This window comes from Equus przewalskii, unplaced genomic scaffold (genome assembly GCF_037783145.1).
Source record: "Equus przewalskii isolate Varuska unplaced genomic scaffold, EquPr2 contig_891, whole genome shotgun sequence".
NCBI lineage: Eukaryota > Metazoa > Chordata > Mammalia > Perissodactyla > Equidae > Equus > Equus przewalskii.
This window is the reverse complement of record NW_027228210.1, coordinates 1-19,049: the sequence shown is the minus strand read 5'-3', so window position 1 is coordinate 19,049 and position 19,049 is coordinate 1. Positions and strand designations below refer to the sequence as shown.

The following is a 19,049-nucleotide window of genomic DNA, read 5'->3' as shown; positions in this document are numbered from 1 at the left end:
TGAGTGCCTGGTGACTTCATAATGGAGAATGGTTGGGAGGAGAGCAAGGCAAATTTGAGAGACTGTGCATATCCTCAGTGAGAGAGACAGAGATTGCTGTTCTGGGCAAAGGCAGCTATAGATGTAACCAATGAGAACAACCAGACCAGTTACACAGAGACAAAGGTTCTACATATTTTTGTTCATAAGAGCTTATAGTGAGAAAACTTGGGTACCAATGTGCTAGAAGGTAATGAAAACAGGGCTCAAATACAGATCTGCCTCACTTCTGTGCCCAGGTCCTTAGCCAGTGATTGATTCCTCCAGTCCTTAAGATGCTACCCATTCACACACACAGTTTCAGACCCTACGTATCCCACATCCCTCTTTCTCCTCAGCAGAGACAATGGTTCTATTTCCTTGATTTAAGTCCTAGAGGCTGTGCAATAGCCCAGTGCTCTCTGCCAATGTTTATGTTAGGAATGAGGATTGGGACTATTTCAGAACTACAGAGGAAGCGTTCTTCTAGAGCTGTAGTAAGGACCTGTGGGTTTCCAACCTTTCCAACACTTTTGGAAACCTGTTCAGCTCTATCCTGACAGCCAGCTCCTCTCTACAGCTCTCAGAGTCCCAAATGGGGCAGCAGGCAGTGAGAATAAGCAATTGGCATTCACAGCATTATAAAGTTTTCAGTATTAGAATTTAAAAGTGCTACAGCTCACTATAAAAAAATAAACAATGGCCTGGGCGGCATCAAGTGTCAGTGCCAAAATAAGATTAGGACAACTGGACACCTGGGGGCTTCAGGACACAATGGGGAAATCTTTAGAGTAATTCCAGGTTTCACTACAGAGCAGACATTCACGGAGCAGTTCCCCTGACTGTACCTTGATGTAGACTGTGGATTTAATAATAGGTCACTCAAATACATGTTAAGATTAAGGGGAGATAAAATTGAGAGTACCACATGCTTACATGAGTTTTGCCAGCACTGATATCCCGCCCTGCAGATTATCTTTCCCAGAAGAAACACTTGATCTTCGGGCTTGGCCCCTGTCTGCCACCTTAAAAAACAGTAAATTCACGTGGTCCCCACACCCAGGTGTCTCGGTCGTATGTGGAGAATTACACTTCAGTTACCACTATCACCATCATCATCATCCTCATCACCAAGAGAGGTTGTTGAGAGAGCACCCATGGCAGAGCATAAAATGACCAGTCTCCAAGCCCTGGTGGCCAGCCATCTACAGAACAGGTCACTGGTATATGAAATAGTCCTGAACCTTCTTTCATTATCACCCCGCTTTGGAGGGTTTTTAGACGTTCTTCCTTATCAACTCCTTTTGTCTAGAATGCGAAATTTTAATAGTGCAGCTGAAGTGTTAACTGTTGATGTACCGTGGTCCTTTGTAGTGCCACTAGTTGTTGTAATGGATACCTCCACCCTACACTCAAACACCAATTTCCAACTGTTGGGGGTGATATGGCTTCTGATGAGAATGCATGGAATATTGTGATGAGGGCAAAATCTGGAACTCCATCCCTGCCCTTGCTGTGGTGTATGATATTGGAATACTCACTCAGGCTCTGTTAGCCTTCCCTTTGTCATCTGTAAAAGGGGACCCATGATGCTCTCCTTACAGAACCATAAGGAAGGGTAAACGAGAAACCCTCTACAAAGGAGATGGCACGTGGTAGGAATTCAACACATGTTAGGCCTGGCCTACTTTTCTCCTCCTTCCCAGAGAGTGACGGCTATTAACCTAAACCAAACAGCATAACTGCAATAGAGACCACCTGGAAACGTGGCAGTAAGAAGTAGCATGTGCTCACACTTACATAATAAGTGAAGCTTTGGGGCCATTTCTCTGTTGCAGGATGGGCTTTCCAAGGAATCTGGGGTGAAAGAAAAGGATCATCAACCATTTCCTGTAATTCCCCATCACTTTATGTCTCCTTATTTATCTTCTAGATGGATATTGGAAAAGCAGCTTCCCACTGAGCCCCCAAATGAAGAGAAAGTGCAGATAAAGAGGAGGCAGGAATCACAGGCCCTTGACCCTGACACAACCCATAACCCCCTACAGGACCATGCTCCATGGGGATTTATCAGCACCATCAGTTTCTTCAAAGAGAGGGGCCAGGGATGATACACACATGGGCACAATACGAGAAATGTGTAAAACGACAAGTTTTCAAGCTCTAGAAGGTCATCTTCTATGAAGAAGACAGCTGAGCGTCCTTTGGGGGAGGGGAAGAAGTCAAACACCATTCCTGCTTCTTAATCGATGACTCTGGAAGATTGATTTTCCATCAGTGAGTCTGAGTTTGCCATCTGTCGCATAGGAATTTTGGTGCCATCCTCACACAGAGTTGTTGCGAGAGAATAATGCACATACATAATTATTTGCATCTTTCATCTATAAAAATATATGTAAGATCATGGAGTAAGTGTCCGTGTGCAACATTTTTCCCTCCGAAAATAGCTTTGCTGCAACTTCCCTGACAAGGTGACCGTAGGGCTGTTTTGATAGGACTACCATGCTGCTGTGACCATTCTTGCAGACATTTCCTGGGGCACAGGTGCTCAAGACTCTCTGCATGGCAGACCTAAGAGTGCAGCAGATGATGGGGACCTCACATTCTTCTCCCATAGATGCTTCCAAATGTCTCTGTAAGTCAGTTGTGCCAATTAATTGTCCCCCAACAGTGTATGGAGTTCTCATAGCCCCAGTTTTCCACTTAAAGAAGATGCAGCATAAACACATAGTTGCTGATCAGGTTTCCTTTTCAAACTCTGGAATTATTCCAGGATTTATTCTGGGGCACAAATATGAAATATGCCATTTACAGGGAAAAACGAAGAATAATCTGACGTTATAGTACCAGGATATCAGATTAGCAAATACTGCCAAATTAAAACCCATTATGTACTCAGATCTGCAGAAACAGGTGCTCTTGTCTTGTAATTCTTTGAGCTTTACACTAACAAAAAGACTGTAAAGTCAACTAGACAGTAAGTATTTAAAATGTTAAATGCTAATGCTCTGTGACAAAGCAGTCCCATTTGTGGGAGCTTGTCCTCCTGATGCAGCCAGTCAAGGCCTCTGCCGTCATCACTCATCTGTCCACATTGCTTAGGGTTGAGCTGACCGTTAACACAGCTGACTCAGTGTCTTCAGGCCCCCTGACACCTTGATCCAAATGGGAAAATCTGTCTCACTGCTGGTTGCCCAGCCTCGATGGACCATCCACAGAACCACCACAAGCACTGATATGGAGCAGTGCTGGATCTCTACTCCTGTAGGGACATACAGATCTCTGACCTCATTTCTCCGTGGAAGAAATCTCCCTTTCTCTCCTTCTCTGTGTCCTCGGAAGCCCTCCCCTCACTACCAGGTACAGACAGCCCAACCTTTACTGTAAGTTTAAGTGTTTACCAAGGACGGAGGAAACCCGGGCTTCAGAGAGCCTCTGCTTCCAGCCCCCTCATAAACCTAACTGGAGGCAAGAGGAACGGGCACCAGGCCTGGCTCCCTGGTGCAGGGAGGTAAACACAGGGAGAACCGAGATTAAGCACCTTAGGTGTCCTGATACCTTTGCTAAAGCTCTGCCACTAGTATCTAATGGTGCGCAGGATGTCAGGTCCCATCCCCGGCTCTAGTAGTGGACATAGGGAGCAAACTCTTTGCTATCTGACTCTGTGCTCAGGAGCATGAACTTTGGAGTCACATACATCCATGAAGAGAGGATAGTGATCCCTCATCAGCAGGGTTGTCTTGCGGAATAAATCCAGCCACTAACATGAAGAATGTTCCACTGGGGTTGGCTACCCATCTGCTCCGTAAGTGTTAGCTGCATATCCTCTCTGGAGCAAGACACTTACATGGCTCCTGACCTGCCCCCATAGCCAGGTCCCCTAACTGGATGGCAGGCAAGAATCACCTCGGTATCATTGTCTAAACCCGCTTCTGAAATTCCCCTGTGGGTGGAAGTAGGACATCTGTATCAAAGACCATTCCAGTTATTAAGCCATAATAATATGGGCCCCGGAAAATGGATATGCCCATTTGACACCAATGTGTATGCCAGCGTCCATTTCCCCTTCATCCGACCAAGGCGCGGTATTGCCAGTTTTGTCTTTATTGCCAATCTGATCTTCTCATTTTCCTCAGACTTGCCCCATTGGGGTTGTCATTTCAGATGGTTGTTAAACTTACAGATTCACAGTCTCCTCCCCCAGGTTGTCAAGATTTAGCAAATAAAATAAAGGAGACCAAGTTGAATTTCCATTTCAAATAAAGGCACATTGCATGTGACATACTACCACTAAAAATTATTGGTTGGTTCTCTGGAATTCAAATTTAACTGGGTGTCCTGATTTTGTCTGGCAACTCTACACAAGAAGGGCTCTGTGGAGGAGAATCAAGGTGCTTGGTGAGCAGCGCCAGGCAACAACCAGCACTAATCATCCATGTGAGTGAGCTCTCTTGGATGTCCCAGCTGAGAGGTGCCTGCAGAGAACTGCAGCCCCAGGTGACAGACACCACGTGGAGCAGAAAAACACCCAGCCGAGCCCAGTCAACCCACAGAACCTGAGACAAGATAAATGGCTATTGTTTGGGGGACTTTTTAGAGTAGAAATGAATATCCAAAACGTGTGTTTTGAGTGTACTTTTCCTCTTTTTCCGTGGTCTATAATCACTGGAAAGAGAGTAATTTGCTGATCCTTGATTTTGTTATAGTTTTGGCTATAGTCTGCATATGGGTTTATGTGTGGGTTCCCAATCGTATCAGTGTCCTTGTCACTATCCCAGTGCCTAGCATGGTGCAGGGCACACTGTTACTCCAGGAAAGCATAGTGATTGCTGGATCTGTCTCTCCCTGTGCAGCTCTTCATGCCACTGGCCGAGCTCCTATCAGGCATCTGAAGGCGGCCGCTTCTGAGGAGCTGTGTCCTCATGACTGCTGAACCATCTGCTCCAGATTCAAGGACAGCCGTCCTCAGGAGACCTCGACACTTCACATCCCTGCTTGGCTACGAGGCCCAGCCCGAGTGAGTTCCTGGATCTGAACAAAAGCATGCTGTGGAATAGTTCCTGTGAGGTTCACAAAGGCGCCTCAGAGGCGAGAAGGTACTTTGATCCCATCATGGGAGAAGAGGTGTAATAAGTGGAATTTCAGTCCATCAGCAGCCACATGCTTTGCAGTAGCCCTTGAGGCCCTTCTTAGAGATGCTTTATTTGCGCAAAAGCAATGAATTCTGTAGCGTGAAGAAGGAACTTGATGTTTAATATGCACGTGCAATAAATTTACATATGTTTTTCTGACTCTATAATCAGTGATTCTCGTGAATCTCTCAGGTAAGTGTTGAAATATACAGCTGAGTAGATGGTTTTTCTAGCAATTTGTGATTGTAACATGGATTCTTCCCTGCTTCCCATGTTTTTATGCATTGTATAATGAATTTTTTTTAAAGATTGGCACCTGAGCTAACATCTCTTGCCCATCTGCTTTTTTTCTTCTTCTTCTCCCCAAAGCCCCCCAGTACATAGTTGTATATTCTAGTTGTAGGTCCTTCTGGTTGTGCCATGTGGGACACGGCCTCAGCATGGCTTGATGAGCAGTGCCGTGTCCGCGCCCAGGATCTGAACTGGCGAAATTCTGGGCAACAGAAGCAGAGCGTGTGAACTTAACCACACGGCGTCGGGGCCAGTCCTGAAATTTTTTAAATGCCAGAAAGTTTCCAAATGTTAGTTAAAAATGTCAGTTACGAGAATTCAGTATTTTCAAAAATAATAATTACTCCAGAGAAAACCCTATTATTATGATATTCAGTCATGTTCCCTAAAATAACTAGATATTCTAAACTATCTTTATGATGATTTTCCAAGAAATAATATTTTTAGTTCTAGAAGGACATGTGCATCCACTTTCACCAAGTATTTCGATATACCTCGTTGTAAATGATGATTTCTATTTTGGTCATATTTAGTGTGGACCAATATGGTAAGACATAGTATGGGTCTATTAATGTAACAGTAGAATTTTAATGAGAATTGCTCTCCTGCTTAATTTAATTTTATTAAGGACTTAGAAAAATTAAAATATATTTCAAGTGCTTTATTGATGTATGGTTGACATACAATACACTGCACACATTTAAAGTATATACTTTAACAAGTTTTGACACGTGTACATAGTGAAACCAACATTAGTCTAGATAATGAACGCATCCATCACCCCAAAGAGCTTCCTTGTGCCCCTTTGTAATATCCCCACCCACCTGCCTCCAGCCTCCAGCTCCCTCTCCTGGACCTTTCCCTGTTGCCAGGCAACCACTGGACTTCTGTCACTATTAACTAATTTCATTTTTTATAATTTTGTATAAATGGAGTTGTACAGAATATATTCTTTTTTCTGGCTTCTTTCATTCAGCCTAATTATTTCTAGATTAATCCATTTGTTGCATGTCTCTTTTACTGCTGAGTAGTATTCCAGTATATGATTATATCACAATTTATTTTATCCATTCACCTGGTGATGGACGTGTGGGTTGTTTCCAACTGGAAGCTCTATTAAATAAAACTGGTATGAACATTTGTGTATAAGTCTTCAAAGGGACACATGCTTTCTTTCTGTAGGGTAAATACTTAGGTGTTCAATGGCTGGATCATATGGCAGGTGTAAGAATAATATTGTAAGAAACTGCCAAACTGGTTCCAAAATGGTGGTACGATTTTTCATTCCCACCAGCAATATATGAGGGTTCCATCCTCCAGAAGATTGCCAATGCTTAGTATGGTCAGCATTTTTAATTTGGGCCATTCTCTTGGGAGGTACAGTGTTATCTCATTGTAGTTTTAATTTACATTTCCTTATTGACCAAGGATGTTGATCATCTTTTCACATGCCTATTTCCCATTTGTATAATTTCTTGGATGAAGCGTTTGTTCAAATATTTTACCCATTTATTTATTGGAGTATCTGTTATTGACTGTTGAGAGATTTTCTCTATTTTGGATGCAGGTCCTTTATCTGATATACGATTTGCAGATATTTTCCTTCCGATCAGTGCCTTGTCTCTTCATCCTCTCAACAGTGGCTGTGGAAGAGTAGAAGTTTTTAATTTTGAGAAGGTCCAATTTATCAGTGAGTTTACTTATGGGTTGTGGTTTTGGTGTAGAATCTAATAAATCTTCGCCTAAGCCAAGGGCACAAGGATTTTCTCCTATGTCTTTCTCTCTTGTGTTTTCTACTATGTTTTTACAGCTTTAGGTTTTATGTTTAGGTCTACGATCGATTTGGAGTAGACTTTGGTAGATGGTGCAATATATGGATCACAGTTTCTATCGGTGCATGTGAATAGCCACTTGTCCCAGCACCAATTGTTGAAAAGACTGTCTTTTCCCCACTGCGTTGCTTTTGCACCTTCTACAAAAGTAAGTTTTCCACATCCATGTGGTTCTATTTATAGACCCTTTATTCTGTCCCTTTGATCTGCTTGTCTAGCTTGATGCCAGTACCACACTGCCTTGAATACAGAACTTTTATACTGAGTCTTGAAATCAGGAAGTGTTCATCCTCCAGCTTTGTTCTTTTTCAAGGTTGCTTTTCATAGTCTAGGTGTTTTTGCACCTGCGCATGAATTTCAGATTCAGTTACCAATTTCAAAAGCAAAAAGCCCACTACAATTTTGATTGGGATTGTATTGAATCTATAGGTAAGTGTGGGGATTTTTCATCTTAACAATCTTCATCTGAACAGTAGAGAGTCTTCCAGTCGAAGGATATGGAAAAATGTCCCAGGGACAATTCTGTAGATCATCCACATAAAAATTAATCACTAAAGGAAAATAGTTATGGTGCCTTCAGCTCGACAGGCGTGATTAGAATTGAATCTGTTGAATTGTGGATCTTTTCTTCATTACAGAAGTTGTCTTTCTATGCTTTTAGTGGGAACTGTTTTCAGAAGACTCTGTCTGGAGAGTAGGGTGCTCATTGCTACTGGGCTGGTCATTGTTTCTTGCCCTTTTCAGTGCACAGAGGCAGCAAATCTGTGTTATGTTTTTAAGAGAATATATATCAGCAGCTGCCACCTGGTGATGCTCCTCTGTCCCCGTTATAGGTAATCATTTGCCTCCTCTTTTGTTTTTACCTTCCAGTTTGTAAAATATATAATAAATGTAATATGTATAATAGTTTTCTCCCTCTTTCATAGGTAAAAGGTGGCATGCTCGACACCAGCACCGTCCAATAGAAATTTCTGCAGAGAAGGAAAAGTTCTGTTGCTGTGCTGTCGAACGTGGTCGTCACTAGGTACCTGGATGGTTTTTTCAGGAATTAAACATTGAGCACTTAAGCTGTAGCTACCACCACTAACTGAGTTTTTATTTCATTTGATTTTAATTCAATTAAATTGACATAGCTACTTGCGACTAGTGGCTCCCATCTAGGACAGCAGCAGCTCTACACATTTTTCTGCACCTGGCTGTTTTCATTTAATGATATATCCTGGAGATCACACCATAGCCGTATAGTGAGGGGGTCGCTGCTGCTTTTTATAGCAGCGTGGGACTCCAGGACGTAGATGGACTGTAGCCTATTCAACCAGCCCCTATTGGTGGACATCTGTCTTATGTCTAACCTTCTGGTGTTATGAATTGTTCTGTCGGAAATGGCCTTGTGCCTACACCTTTTTGTCTTTTTCCATTGTTTCTTTGGGATAGATCCTTAGAAGAGAAATTGCTGGTTCCAAGGGTAAATACCCTAGTAATTTTACAAGATAGTATCCAATCCCCTGGATAGGGGTTGTACCATGTTACGTTGACACCAGCAATGCGTGTGTTGCCTATTTCCTCACAGACTATGTAATTGATGAGAAGAGGCATCTCCTTTTTTTTCCTTTGCATCTTTTGTCAAGAGTTAAGTGTAGCATTTTTTATCTGCTTGAGGAACACTTTTCAGCGAAATACCTGTTTGTGCCTAGTGCCCTTTCTCCCTCAGGATGTTGTATTTTGCCTTTGCTTTTTCATAATCTCTTCACGACAAAGTATATAACCTTTGTCTGTGATATAAGTTGTAAGAATTCTTCCCAATTTGTAACTTTTCATATTACTTTGCTGATGGGCTTTTGCTTGCCATGCAATTTTTAATGAAATCAAGTGTATCACTGTTTCCCCTTATAGCTTCTGGATTTGAAGTCATATTAGGAAAATGTTCTCCACTACTAGCTTATACAGGAATTTCACTGTGAGTGTACTTTTGTGGACAAGAGAGAGAGAAAGGGCTCATATTAGAGTGTCAGATGTAAGAGGCACCCTGAGGGGAGGTGACCATCATGTGAGAAATCTGGGAAAACCATTTCACTAAGTCAGGAGAATTAGATGTTCAGATCAGAGTCTTGGCCCCGTGCTTGTCTTTGAGAACTTGGTCTCTACTCTTTTCTGTCTCCTGTGGATCTGAGTCCAGGCCCCCTTAACTGGTAGAGAAAGTCTTACATGAAGCAGAAACTTTGTGTCACCTCAGATGGACCTGTCAGATGACTAAAGGGATGGGACAACTCTCCCAAGGATAAGGCAGACACAAAACCAATTCCAAAATATACAACTCTGACTGAGCAAAGTACTAAGGAGAAAGTGAAACCTCTGGCTTGAGCCCACGAGACGAAGCAAGACTGAAACCAACACTCACTGTTTGCCTTGTCCTTCGCTCTCTGAGATTGAGGTCCATCAGGAGAAGTTAGTAGCCGGTTAGTCCTATGCAAGACGACAGAGGTGTGAGTTTCAAGGTGCCACAGTTTCCCAAATTAAAACCTCTCTCCACTCAACTGCATCATTTCCTGTTTCAATACTGGTTTCTAGGACTCAGGGTCAAGCTTGAACTAATCTTGCTTGGAATGGAGTCTGAGGTCATACCCCATGGGGTGGGCATTAACCTCCATGTAGCTTCCTGTGTGCATTTCCAGTTATGCGGGTCTGGAGATCAGACAGGGAAGGTTGGGATGCAGATGTGGGATTAGATGTATAGTGTCTGGCACACAGTAGGCACTCAATATCTGTTTAATAAATTAATTAGATGTAGATGTAGGCACAAACAGGAAACAAAGCTATGCATCGTCCTTTCAATCTTTTTATACACATATGAATTTTTCGAATCGAATTGAGATCACAATCTACGTGTTTTGTAACATGCTTTGAAGAAACATTTTGACTCTGTTTCTAAAAAGTATGCCTTTACGTTGAGGTGCAGGGTGTGGGGCGGGGGTTGGGGGGGCTGGAGGAGGTGGGGGTGTGGCAGGGTGGGGGGAATGTGGGAGGGTGGGGAGGGTCCTGTGGAAAATGGAGAATGATGCCCCCGATGACCAGAGTCAGAACTGCAGATGTGAAAGTCTCCACTGGGAGGCTTGGCAAAGGATAGGGGATGGAAAGGGTTGTGGTGTTGGTGAGGGAGTGAGGTGAAAAGAGTCCATCCTATAGGCCAAGATTTCTAGACTTTTCCACATACGGGCAGCAGTGCTTCTATAGTCATACTCATCCTGGGATCTGCAAGCCCTGGGACTGAACATCCAGCACCAAACTGAACTAAGGACTTAAGTGTATGAATAATTAGTGTGAACAAGGTTGAGACAAAGAAACATACACAAACATACACACATACAGAAAACTATCCAAGGAATTGTTTTGATCTGCCCCTGAAGAAGTGAGTATATGAGCATCATAGCTGTAATCACTTCACAATTATTTGATTTTCAACATTCTATTCAATGTTTCCGTATTTAAAACACTATAGAAATGCAAATTTATAAAATAAAAATATCCTCTATCTCTGGCAATGCACGCACAGTGAATTTTTATCAAAGAAACCTGCTTATGTGCTATATTTTTATATTACAGAACATGAGCATGTTTCTAAGCCAATAAATGTATTTCTACACTATTATTTTGTGACTTGGTTGCTGATATACCTGTTTCATAAAACTTTATCTCCATATTTTGTTAGATTACCAATTAGTTCTTCTCTTTGTTTAACAGAAGGAAACGTATAGAAAGGTATATTTCAAAGCTGAAATGATTTTGTCGCTCCTATCTGTCCCTGCCTTTTGCCCACCATAACACGAAGGTAGTCTCTGTTAACATGTTGGTGCCTGTTTCCCAGATTTTTCTCTGTATTCAATGCACTAACATATTTAATCACACACATACTTATACACCCATGTTGATATATATATATTCTTTTGCAGAACTGGGGCATATTCTCCTTTATACATTATAACATCCATGTGTCACTTAATATGATTTATTTTGTATTTGTTTATTTGGTTTCGTATGTATTCATGTGTTTATTGGGGATCTATATTCCTTTCTGTGTTCATTCTTTCTTCATACCATTGACCTCTCTCTATTGTTTAAGATTATTTTGTATACGGAAGATATAAACCTATGCCTGAATATCGGTTGAAAATAATTTCTCCCAGCTTTTCACACACCTTTTAATGTTTTCTGTGCAGATGGTATTTGATCCTTTATAATGATTTTTAGTACAGTTATGTGCTACATAAAGACTTTCTGGTCAACAACTGAATGCATATAAGACGGTGATCCCATAAGATTAGTACCACAGAGCCTTTATATGTAGTAGGCTATAGCATCTAGGTTTGTGTAAATACATGCTATGATGTTTGCACAACGACGAAACCCCCCCAACAATGCATTTCTCAGAATGCGTCCCATTGTTAAGCGATGCATGCCTGTATTTTAAAAGTACTTTAGCACATTGTTTTAAACAGAACAACTGAATAAGAATGCCTTCAATGATGTTGAATGTCAGCTCAGAGGACAAAGTGGGGAAAGCTTAATCCTTTGTGTGACTCCAGATTATGAATCCTGGAGCAGTAATTTATAAGGTCGTTTCCTAGATCATGTTACTTAACTTTTGTCTTCTGTTTCCTGATTGTTGATAATTATTGGTCTTGGATAGACCTGGTAGGATTAAATGAGACGAACTGTGAAAGACCGTTTATATAGTAGTTGTACATGTTAATATCCTACCATTCAGGTTCCCTTTCCCAATGGCAAGAGCTTGTGCAGCTTCCAGAGTCCAGTTCAACACCTCAGGAATCAGCCAGTCCATGTGGGCCTCACGCCCAGGCCTCTTGGCCCACAGGGCAGGATTTCATCCCCACCATCATCTTCATGCCCAATGGGGGCATGCCACAGCTCAGCTCCACATCAAGGTAGTTTCTCACTATCAGTCCTTAAGCCTTGGCGATCCATCAGCTAAATGGGAGGCTGCTGGTTGACCTGTGCAGAGGGCAATGGGTAGTTATTAGATTGGAAAATTCATATGCCTCTCTGAGTCTGAGGTTGGTCATCTGTAAAATGGAACTAAGGGTGCCTTCTTCACAGAGCTTTTCTAAGAAGAAAAGGAGAAAACCTGAGAGAATGTCTGGCATGTGATAGGACTTTGATATGTATTACTCCCAGCCCACTCTGCCTCCTCTGTCTCATAAAATAGAATATGTGAAACATCATCTGGCAATGTAGCAGCAAGAAGTGAACTTTGGTCCCATGTCATCACTTTCTTTTTTCCTCATGCTTTCCTATCTCCTTATTTTCCCTCTAGTTTGAGAAGAATGAAACAATTTTTTATTGAAGAAGAAATATAACAGGACAGCAAAGAATAGGACCAGGTCAGCTAGACAGAAGATGGAAGTCATCAAACATGTGTCCAGTTCTGGACCTATCGCCTGACCACAGGACCTTGGTGAGTCCCTTCCCCTGTGCTGGGATTCGTCCTAACACAGAGGAGCACTCAATGCATAAACTGGGGTTGGAGACGGGGGCTTTTTGGTCAGAAGGACCTAGATTTGATGCTGGGAACCATTACCTGCTGGTTGCTTGATCTCGAGCAAGTAATTTATGTCCTATGTGCACTATAATTGTTGGTATCTCTTATTTTTGTCGTTGTTGATTTCAGTTTTATTAGTAGCATTATTATTCCTACCACCTAGTCAAAGTGTGAATGTGACTGAAAGGAGTGGGGATTACATTGCCAGATAGTACAAAGTTAGGGATGAACCCGGCCAAGGGTGGGGAACACAGGAAGTGAAGACAGAGACTAGGGGTGAAGTAAGCAGAGAAGCACTGAGCTCACTCTGGGTGTCAGGCCCTGTGCCGGTCCTCTCATGACCCTGGGAAGGTACTTACCGAAGAGCACTCCTGGTTCTCAGCTGCAGACAGCAGCAACCTGGGGGCTGTCCTGGGGGTGTCGAGCTGAAGGGCTATGTCCTCATCAGGTCCTTCATCCTTGAGGGATGCAAGGACTGCCCTTCCATCTAAGCCCATCTCCTTTCCCTTTGCTCCTGAGTATCCAGAAAGGTCCTCCTGTGGATGCTTCCAGAACTTACCCTGAAGGCCATTTTTCACACAAATGATTCTTTATCTTTCCCAGTCTCCAAAAGTTGTTCTTCACACCAAGGAGGGGGGACACTGAGGTAAGGAAGGAAATGCCTGCCTCTCAGAGGTATGCGGTCTCCACGTTTCACCTGCCACATTGTACTTTTGTTAAGTAATGACTTTATACATCTCCATTTTTGCTGAGGAAGATTTTCCCTGAGCGAACATCTGTTGCCAATCTTCCTCTTTTTATATGTAAGCCGTTGCCACAGCATGGCCACTGACAGACAAGTGGTGTAGGTCCACATCCAGGAACCGAACCCAGGCTGCTGAGGTGGAGCACACCAAACTTAACCACTAGGCCGTCAGGGCTGCCCTACATTTCCTATACACAGTATATCAATAGACGCACACACAAACACACACACACAATGTATTTTCCTCAAGATAGCAACCTTCAGCTTTCTTTTGTCATTCAGTACCTTATGTCAATGTTTGCAGTTGTGATTTTATGGATTATTATGGTTGAATAGCTTTTCATAGATTTCTTGGGCATTCCGATTGCTTTTGTTTTTGTTTTGTTTTGTTTTTTGCTTTTTTGAGGAAGATTAGCCCCGAGCTAACATCTGCTGCCAATCCTCCTCTTTTTGCTGAGGAAGACTGGCCCTGAGCTAACATCCGTGCCCATCTTCCTCTACTTTATTTGTGGGACGCCTACCACAGCATGGCTTGCCAAGTGGTGCCATGTCCGCATCTGGGATCCAAACTGGCTAACTCTGGGCCGTCAAAGCAGAGCGTGCAAACTTAAACTTAACCGCTGCACAACTGGGCTGGACCCCCTTTTGCTTTTAATAACAATTCTAGGTTAATATTAGTTTCCCTTCTCTCTACTGATTTCTTTATATGTAAAGGGTATTAAGACAATGTCAGTCATATTATGCGGGTTTTCCGAAAATGAATTGTTTTTGAATTTGAATAAATTTGTATGGCTATGAAAGTAATTCTTTTCGCTGCCTAAAAATCTTTGACTAGTACTCTAGGGACACAGAAAGGCATCCCCGGGTTTGTCAGGGTTACAAAGCATCCTTCACCTCGGCAGACACACAGCACTGGGGAGCACACACTGCCTGGGCTCTGGAGGGGGGTCCAGAAATTCCATCTCTACCCCACGGTTCCCCATGAGTTTCTGACCCTCTCTGACTTCCCTTTCCTTCTCTGAAGACCAGTGCTAATGATGCTGTCCTGGAATGGATTTATCAGGGAATTTACACAACATGCAACATTGTTCTTTATTATCAGAGGAATCAGGGATCCTGGGTACGAAAAATACACAGAACAACTGCCCCTTTGGGTGAATGAGTGCCCATTAAACATTGGCTTCCCAGCCCCAAGCAGATCTCCAAGCTCAGTCCCAGGGATATACTCATAGTAAAGGAAAAACACAACCAAAGTGATGAGGATGAAGATGATAACACCCAAGGGCTTCTTGTCAGGGCTGTGCTCTCAGGATCCTGGATCAGTCTGTGTGAGGGCCTCCTCTGGGATCTTGCACTGGGCCTGGAGGAAGTGAAGGGGGGGAGTTGGGAGATCAGTAGAGCCCAGGAGCCCCGAGTCTCATTCCCAGGCCACCTGGCCTCCACTCACTTGGCCCGAATTCCCAGACCTCACCTTGAGCAGAGCGAGAACCTGTGCGGCTTTGGTGTAGTCCCAGTGGCTATCATGAAGGCACCTGTGGCGGAGGAAGGACAGGTGCCATCCATTAGGACCAAAGTGGAGACACTCTGACCGCACAGTGCTATTTCCTAACCTACACAACGGAAACACGTGGCCACGTTTACTGCATCATATGCAGCAGAATGAGTCCTGTGGCACAGTGTGTCATGGGAAAAACTCCTGGTACCCAAATGTTTGCCAATAAGAGAACGAAGTCAATGAAATCCATAAAAGGAATGCACACCTGTTCAAAAGCAACCAGGTAGCTTATATGTACTGAGAGGGAAATGTTGAAGGTGATAATGAGTGAAATAAAAAAGCAAAACAAATTACCTGCAAGCTCCCATTATTCACGCCTCCACTCCTCCCAGCTCCCTCCTGTCCTGTGCACACCCAGCACTCACTTCTGAGACCACTGCAGGTTCATGCCAGACTGGGTGGAGAAAGCCTGCACCATTTCCTGTTGCTCCTGGGAGAGGGTGGGCACAGAGCTGGAGGCGGGTGTGGGAACTGGGATGAAGAGCCCACTGTGAGTCTCCTTGGGGTTGGCGTCCCTCACAAACAGCTGGTCATTCAGGATGCACAGACTGGAGGAAAGGCGGCCCCCAGACAACTGATGGATGGAGAACCCTACTCCCCCAACAATGATCCTGCTCCCACTGCCACTCAGCAACCAGATTCCTTCCAGAGCCCCATACTGGGCCTGCCCCCCCAAATTCCTTAGCTGGTACCTCTGTCCCTGCCACAGAGCCCACCTTTGGAGAGATTATTTACCAGCTTCACTATATTTACAGGTTTGTCCCCAAACCAGAGATGATTTTACACCTGCATTTACCCTGAACAGTAGGAAGACATTGAGTCACAGAGAGGTCATGTGATTTAACCAAGGTCACACAGCTAGGGAGTGTTGGGGCCAGGAAGAGAACCCAGTGTTCTGACTCCAGACCCCATGCTCTCCACCCACTAGGCCTAGGCTGCTCCTCGGATCTCAACTGGTGGCTTTCCACAATACTGAGAAAACCCCGAGGTCAACACCACCACATTCCCACCCACTGAGCCCAGGCTGGGCTGGGTGTCCCACTCACAACACAGCACTCACCTGGAATTGCTGGCAGAGATGGCGATGAAGGTCATGTGAGGCACAAACAGAACCCTAAAATCTCCTACCACTTTAAAGACAAACGACAAACAACAGACAACAATACCCCCGAAAAGTCCACATGCTTTACATGCTCACATCCGCGTTGCCACGTAGGGTCTGACTGGATAGTCATGCAGAAGGGGACAGTTTTCACTGGGAGTCAGGGTGTCAGGAATGGAGCGGGCAACAATAGAGGAGCCATCTGCTCCCATGACAGGGATCTACTTTGTGTCCGGCTCTGTGACAACCACTTGAGAAGTTCACTCGATTCATTTTTCACAGCTACCCAAGAGGTGGGGATTATTAGCCCCATTGTGCAAGTCAGGAAACATCAGAGGTAAGTAACCAGCACAAGTTCATAGAGTAAGGATCTGGGATGAGACCTCAAACTCCACAGCCTGTGTCCCTGATGCCTGAGCTGTGCAGGGCAGACAGGCATGGACGCAGGTCAGACCAGGATGAGTCTGGAGGCAGAGTGGGGAGCTGAAGAACACAGAGGGAGTAGGAAGAGAGGGGAAGGGATGAGGGAAACTGGGAGAGTTCTGAGGGGGAGCCCAGGCCCAGGGGAGGGAGCAGTGAGGCCTGCTAGTGGAGGACTCCACATACACTCACCTTCCTGGAACACCCCGTTGACAGAGAAGCACAGCATCCTTTCCTGAAAGGGAAGAGCCCAGGGGCTCAGTCACCACCTAAACCTCCTACCCACCTGCAGCTTTCTGGGCCTGCCTGAGGGAGGAGCAGGTGCTCACCGTCTGGAGCCAGCTGGCTCCACCCCGAAGGAGCTGAAGTCGATGCTGAGGTTGTGGGCAACACACCAGAGAGAGCGCACGATGTCATGTTTTGTACTCTTTAACAGCTGAAGCCGCAGGTCTGTGGGCGTGGGCGGAGAGGAGCGAAGGTCAGGGGCTGCCACGCCCTGGGCCTTGAAAAAACCCTCCATGACCCTTTTCCCTGCCCAATCTTCCCACACGCACGGGGGTCCCTGAGCTTCTTTATATTCCTGTTATCCTTCACGTACTCGCACAAGCTGCTTCTAGGAGAGAAAGAGAGGACAGAGGTGGTGATCTGTCCACTGGGTATTTCCAGGAGCTGGCCTGTGTCTGCTGGGGAGCCACAGGGCCCAGGAACAGAGTCTGAGCTGTGGATACTCACGGCGCTGGACCTCGGAATGAGCCGATGCTCAGGGAAAGGCGGCCTTGTCAAGGTCACACCGAGAAGACCCTGTCAGTCTCCAGAGTCATAGGTCAGGTAATACTCTGTGGGGGAACAAAGGCACAGCTGCACGTGTGACCTGGCTCCAAATAGACTTCAAAGACCCAAGAAGCAGACCTAACTTGCGACATGCCCGGACCAGCCGTCCCCTTCCTCAGATTCCAGGAGTACTACTGCCGCCAGGAATTGCAAACCAGACTCTTCAGCGCATCAGATTCAAAGAAGCTTCCCTGAAATTACAACAGTTTTCAGGACCACAGCTGATACCCCTCCTCATGCACCGCATAAATCTCTGCTTGGTCCTCCCACCTCACCTTGCAGGTTGGTAGCCTCTTGTGGGCTTCAATACCAAAGTTAGTTGGTGGGCGTGACTCCTGGCTATCCTGGGAAAGGGAAGAGCAAGTCAGCAGTGCAGACCAGCAGCTGGTGCTGGATCATCTGGGAAAAGGATGGGTCCAGCAGGAGGTGAGGGTCAGGGGTCAGGTGTGAAAGGGCCCTGGAAGTTCCATGGGCAAGGTTAGGTTTGGATCATCATAAAGGGGTCCCTGAAGCCTTGGAGAATGTTGTTGAATAAGACTGAGAGCCTTTGTCAGGTGCCCACATAGGTGTGTACCACCACCCTCCCACCATGAGGTTTAAGGCTCAGGTTGAAAAATGTAACTTGGGGAAGACCTAAAGGGGTTGGGAGCAGTTTGTGGGCAGTGTCAGTGTCAGTTAGAGGAGTCAATGATCAAGGAATACAATTACCAAGCTTAACAACTTGGGGAACAATTCCAGGATGGAGCTGCCAAAATCAAGACAAAACAGAAAAGTGAAACTGTGGGAGTGTTGGCATTCAAAGCAAGCAGATTTACATCAGAGACACAGCCCGGGGTGTCCCACCTTCAATCCATGTTGCAGCCCTCCAGGGCCCTGGGCTCCTCCCCCATGGACTGACCCATAGGAAGAGGGCTTGCTTGCTCTCCCTCCCTCCCTCCTTCCCCCCACCCCTTCCCCCTGGGTGGCTCTCACCTAGACTGCTCTGACTGCTTTCCCATGCACAAGCATAGAATTTGGCTCCCAGGTCTGGGGCTTCCTTCCCCTCCCTGCCCACCTTCCTTTCTCCAACATCTCACTGAGGGCTCCAGAGCGGAGAGGGAATGGGGTGGGAGCCCAGGGCTCTGCTACCTCACTGGGGGTCCAGCATTCTGCCAGGACCAGGACACCACCAGGGATGGCCCATGATGCTGGAGCAAGGAGGTGAGTGGGGCTGGGCTTAGGAGGCAGGGAGGGAACAGGTGGGGATGAGGACAGAGTGAAGTTAGGAGGAAAGAGATAGACACAGGGGAGTAGAGACAAGGGAGAGAGAGAAAGCAAAGCAAAGCAAAGGGAAGAGAAAAAAACTCTGCCCTGGTGGTGGGGGTCAGGGAAGAAGAGAGAAGAAAGGGGTGATGGCTCCCCTGCTGCAGCCTTTTCCTTCATCTGCCGTGGCTGGCCCTGGACCCGAGGTCGGAATGGAAAAGGTGCACTTGTTGGGCTGGGAGGGCAGTGGATGTTGGTTGACACTTTGTCACCTGTGTGAGCTCAGTCTGAACTGCGAATGGGAAATGGAGCAGCCCCGGGGGCGAG

At 45.3% G+C, this 19,049-nt stretch overlaps 2 long non-coding RNA genes across 2 annotated transcripts; both read right to left on the bottom strand.

Annotated features, from left to right (window-relative positions):
* Positions 1–14,639: 14,639 nt before the first annotated feature.
* On the bottom strand, positions 14,640–15,674 carry LOC139081354 (uncharacterized). Its single transcript, XR_011536432.1, has 3 exons — positions 15,493–15,674; positions 15,044–15,104; positions 14,640–14,932 (listed from the first exon to the last, which is right to left on the bottom strand). It is a non-coding gene; the product is annotated as an uncharacterized lncRNA (long non-coding RNA).
* A 1,960-nt stretch (positions 15,675–17,634) lies between these two features.
* LOC139081355 (uncharacterized) lies at positions 17,635–18,264 on the bottom strand. Its single transcript, XR_011536433.1, has 3 exons — positions 18,189–18,264; positions 17,756–17,824; positions 17,635–17,671 (listed from the first exon to the last, which is right to left on the bottom strand). It is a non-coding gene; the product is annotated as an uncharacterized lncRNA (long non-coding RNA).
* Between the last annotated feature and the right edge of the window lie 785 nt (positions 18,265–19,049).